Source organism: Triticum urartu, chromosome 4 (genome assembly GCF_003073215.2).
Source record: "Triticum urartu cultivar G1812 chromosome 4, Tu2.1, whole genome shotgun sequence".
Taxonomy (NCBI): domain Eukaryota; kingdom Viridiplantae; phylum Streptophyta; class Magnoliopsida; order Poales; family Poaceae; genus Triticum; species Triticum urartu.
The window spans coordinates 264,654,505-264,660,010 of NC_053025.1; the positions used below are offsets into that span (position 1 = coordinate 264,654,505).

The following is a 5,506-nucleotide window of genomic DNA, read 5'->3' on the forward strand; positions in this document are numbered from 1 at the left end:
TAATCTCGCAATTCCCCAGTCCGTGATTATATGCGAACTATGATCACAGATAGTCATCTATAACACAGACACAGCTACGCATTTTGGAGGAATTGTGTCCTCAGACGTAAATCCGGGCTATATTCGGCCCAAGTTGAATTCTTGCGTCAGATCATTTCCGCACCTTGGCATTGGCACAATTCGTCGGCAAGCGTCCCAATACATTATACTAAGATTTCCGGACTGGGAAGATTGATTGAAGTGAGCTGAAGAAAACAAATCGATATTGACACAAAAGAAGACATGCATTCTCATCCACAGGCTGCCATCAGTTTCTTCCTCTTCACATCAAAGTCCGGCTTGATGTGTGTTCGATTGTATTTGTGCAGAAAAGAAGGAAGTGCAAGCAGAATCTGGAAGACTCCTTTGTGTTGATACTGACCATCACGAGGTCAACAATTTTCGAACGAAGGAAGAGACAATACAGAACAAACTAACCAATACGGTATCCAAATCATCATTCCCATTCATCAACTCCAGATGCACACGATTATTGGAGAATAGACAGACCTCAAAGGTCCCAAGTATTTCTCCAAGCTGATCGCACGTTATGGGTACTGAGTCATAACAGATTACGAGATTCGAGCTCTTGCCAGCAGGAGTGATTCCCACAAACGGCGTTTCACAAGGATCAAAAGCTAATGGGGAGTCATATTGAAAATAAACAACAATGTCAATATTGTCCTATCTTGAAGCCTAAAAAATTACGTCAATGAGCCGACCGTTTACTACTTTAGTTACCGGAACGTATCCCTTCAAATCAGATCTGGTGGCAAAATCGCGAAAATGAAATGAATCTCATTTCCTTTCATACTCCACTATTACTAAAATCTGTCACTTCGTAATGGGAGAGGCTATTAATAAAGCCTCCGTAATAAAACGACAATCACCTAGACAGGGTTTTCTTTGCACTTGAAGCCCAGGAAGAGTATCGGTGCAAGCACAATTAGCGTTGTACCTCGAGATAAGTTCGATGTAAAATTACGTTCAAAATGACTCCAGATTCTTCTATGCGAAGGTGCGGAATTTTGGCTTCGATCTTTGATGTAGTTCTTCGGACGGAGTAGGATAGGCTCATATCATCTGCTCGCCTAAAAGAAGAATCAAGTAGGCATTCTATTGTGAGCAGGGCACTAATATCCTAAGAAAGTAATCGGGTCTGCACCTTGTGAAATGGAGCCTCCGTTCTAGAAACTTCGTGAACAACGCTAGTAGCACTTCTCGCCCATCCTCGGAAGTTACTAGATCTTATCCACGGCTCCCCACACGCGCACGCTCACATACAAATCGCTTTTCTCAAGTATTATATCCGTAATTGCTGAAGCTGGGTCCGTCTCCAAGATTATCGCTCAAAGAAGCACGGTCATGTTAATTACTTTCTGATATCGGTCATCGACGAAAGTTGTTGATCATGGCTTAATTACACAACGATAACTTAATTTGAAAAAGAGACAACTTTTGAGATCACACATTATAAGCGCATGATCCAATTCTGACTCGCCTGATGAATCCAAGCCGTCACCAGTCTTATAATGTGAGATGCCTCTCACAAGGTTCTTGCGTAGTGTGATGAAAAAGAGAAGTATGTGTTGCTACATTAAAATACCGGGACGCTTAGTTGAGAGATCACATCAAACATGCTGATAGCGAGAACTCTACACTTTCACACTCTCATACAGACGCCGGATTTATCAGCAGTAAGTTGACGCACTAATGTGATACAATTATTTGTTCACTTCTATGCTGCTGATAGACATGCGGTCGTAGGTGAGGAAAGTAAAAAAGATGCGACAGGACTTTTAACACGAGTATGTGTACCACACTAAGAGACTAGAGGGTATCAAAATTCAATATCAAACAAAGAGTAACATGCTTACTAGATCTCATATAACCTGCAGGGTCTCAGAAATCGATGTTAGGTTCTGGATATGATTCTATAGAGTATGACAAGACAGATCTCGGAGTATTATACTAAATCCCACTGCAAGGTCCTAATGGATCTTCTTGATCTTCCTTTGATCTCAGATAGAAAGAAATGGAATTGAATTTTACTATGTGTGAAAACACTTTTTCTTCTTTTTCATCTCAATAGAAAGAAATGGGAAGTTTTATTGTGTTAACAATGTATGTTTTAAGATAGAATCTATCGAGGAGAATAATAGAAACTGGATCAAAAAAAGCAGGAATAGATTTTTTGAAAAAGATTGGAAAAAAGTAAGTAGAATTATATTCAAAATAAAAGGGGCTTTTCGTAAGAAAACGTGGATGAATACTTGCTGTTTTCTAGATTTTTGATCGGATTTTTTGGCGGCATGGCCAAGCGGTAAGGCAGGGGACTGCAAATCCTTTATCCCCAGTTCAAATCTGGGTGCCGCCTGATCAATAAAATACTTAGGTTTTTTTTATAGTGCTGATCGAATTCGATAAATTTTTACTTCGCATAAGTTCGGGCAAGAGAGTAACTGGGCCTGCCGATACTGGGTTTAGAGAAACCATACCATAGTTCTATCCTCAACTAAGTGAGATTGGGTTGCCAAAAGAGTACAAGTTTACCGCCTTGATGACAAGGATACTCTCTTCTTCGAGGATCGTATTTTTTGTGCCCAAAGGTGAACTTCGTAAAGTGATCTTGAACGAGGCTCACAATTCTCTCCTCTCCATCCACCCTGGGAGTACGAAGATGTATCAGGACCTCAAGCAGGCTTATTGGTGGACTCGAATGAAGCGTGAGATTGCTCAATTCGTGAATGAATGTGATGTCTGTAGAAGAGTGAAGGCAGAACACCAAAGGCCAGCGGGTCTCCTCCAACCTCTTGCCATTCTAGAATGGAAGTTTGACCACATTGAGATGGACTTCGTGACTGGGTTTCCAAAGTCCAAGCATGGAAATGATGCTATATTCATTGTCATCGACAAACTCACCAAAGTGGCTCATTTTCTGCCTATCAAAGAGTCGATCACTGCAGCTCAATTGGCGGAACTCTATATCTCTCGGATTATCTCTCTGCACGGTATTCCACAAGTGATATCTTCGGACCGTGGCAGCATCTTTACCTCCAAGTTTTGGGATTCTTTTCAGAAGGCCATGGCCACCAACATCCGCTTCAGCACAGCTTTCCATCCTCAAACTAGCGGTCAAGTCGAGCGTGTCAACCAGATTCTTGAAGATATGCTCAGGGCTTGTGTGATCTCCTTCGGCATGAAGTGGGAGGATTGTCTTCCTTATGCTGAATTCTCCTACAACAACAGTTTTCAAGCAAGTTCGGGCAAGGCCCCATTTGAAATTCTGTATGGCAGGAAGTGTCGTACCCCTCTCAACTGGTCTGAAACCGGTGAACGTCAGCTTCTCGGAAATGACTTAATCACAGAGGCAGAGGAAATGTGCAAAGTCATTCAAGATAACCTCAAAGCAGCCCAATCCCGTCAGAAGAGCTACTATGATAGTAAGCACCGTGATTTGGCTTTCAAGATCGGAGATCATGTTTACCTCCGCGTCTCTCCTATGAAAGGTACTCGTTGCTTCGGTATCAAAGGGAAACTTGCCCCTAGATACGTGGGACCTTTCAAGATTGTCAGCAAGAGAGGCGATCTCGCCTATCAACTCGAGCTTTCTTCAAACTTTGCAAATGTTCATGATGTGTTCCATGTCTCTCAGCTTCGAAAGTGCTTCAAGACTCCTGATCGCACCGTCAACTTCGAGGACATTGAGCTCCAAGAAGATCTCTCCTACCGTGAGCACCCAGTTGCTATTCTCGAAGAGACTGAACGCAAGACTCGCAATAAGTCAATCAAATTCCTCAAAGTCAAGTGGTCACATCATTTCGGCCGTGAAGCTACTTGGGAATGCGAGGATCACCTCCATTCTGCGTACCCGGCGTTCTTTCAGTCCTAGATCTCGGGACGAGATCCTTTCGTAGTGGTGGAGTGTTGTAACACCCCGGATATGACTTTCCCAATTTGTACTCCAACTCTTGCCGTTTCCGGCGTTAAGTTATTTTATTTTCTCGGGTTCAGGTTTTTGTCTCCGTGTGTTGTTACCATTGTCATGCATCTCATAGCATGTCATCATGTGCATTGCATTTGCATACGTGTTCATCTCATGCATTCGAGCATTTTCCCCGTTGTCCGTTTTGCATTCCGGCGCTTCGTTCTCCTCCGGTGGTCATTTCTAGCTTTCTTTCATGTGTGGGGATTAAACATTTCCGGATTGCACTGAGACTTGCCAAGCGGCCTTGGTTTACTACCGGTAGACTGCCTGTCAAGTTTCATATCATTTGGACTTCGTTTGATACTCCAACGGTTAACCGACGGACCGAAAAGGCCCCGTGTGTGTTGCAGCCCAACACCCCTCCAATTTGGCCCAAAACCCACCAAAACCCTCTCCATCATCTAGAGCGTTCGATCACGATCGCGTGGCCGAAAACCGCACCTCATTTGGACTCTCCTAGCTCCCTCTATGCCTATTTAAAGAACCCCCAAAAATCTCCTTCTCCTTCCTACCGAAAAACCTAGCTCCTCGTTCCCCGCGCCACGCCGGACAAAAATTCGCGCCGACGGACATTGTTCGCGCCGCCGCCCGCGCCTACCAGGAGGCGCCACGTGGCGGGCGCCGCCGCCCCGCGCCGCCGGACCGGCGAGCCCGCGGGAGGCCCCCCGAGCCCGCTTCCTCCGCCGCCAGGCCGCGCCTCCTCCCCAGCCGCAGCTCCCGGCTCCGCCGCCTTCCTCACCGACTCCGGCGGCCGGAGCACCACGCCGCTTCCCGCGCCGCCCCGCTGCTCCCTCGCCAGCGGCCGCCGCTCCGCCGCGCCGGCCGGCCACCGCCGCCACCGCTCTGATGAGCTCTGCCTCCTCGCCGCCTCCTCGCCGCCCCGGCCTCGTCCGAGCTCCTCCGGCGAGCTTCTTCTCCGGCCGTGAACAGTAACTCCGGCGGGCTGCTCCGTAATCCGTGCCAGATCCAGATCTGAAAAATATCTCGGTTGACTTTTGCCCCGAAACCCTAAGTATCTTGCCATGTTCATCGCATCGTAACTTTTCATCCGTAGCTCCGATTTGGGCATATAGCATATCAAAATGTTCATCTCAGAGAGTACATCATTTCATTCCATTGCATCATTTTCATTTGAGTTCATCTTGATGCCCGAAATGCTGTTAGAAGAGGGCTACTTGAGATAATTGTCAGATCTGCTGCTCCATATAGATATTTGTCATTTTTGCCATGATTATTGTGTGCATGATATGCCCATGAGCTCTACATATGTTTTGTTAAGGGTTTTGCCATATTTCTAGAGGTGCAACCCATGTATTTTTGTGATGTGTGTGGTGACGAGCACGAGCTTGCAAAGTGAGGCACTTGGTAGTGCTGATTTCAGGGACTTAGCAATTCCACTAAGTCCTTGGCTTGTTTATTTCATATGGCCATATGTTCATGTTGTTTCCTAGTGATCCGTGCCTCTTTTGAGGATGATCA

The 5,506-nt window shown here is 45.8% G+C and overlaps 1 non-coding gene across 1 annotated transcript; it reads left to right on the top strand.

Annotated features, from left to right (window-relative positions):
• Positions 1 to 2,345: 2,345 nt before the first annotated feature.
• On the top strand, positions 2,346 to 2,416 carry TRNAC-GCA. Its single transcript has one exon. It is a non-coding gene; the product is annotated as a tRNA-Cys (tRNA).
• Positions 2,417 to 5,506: the final 3,090 nt, after the last annotated feature.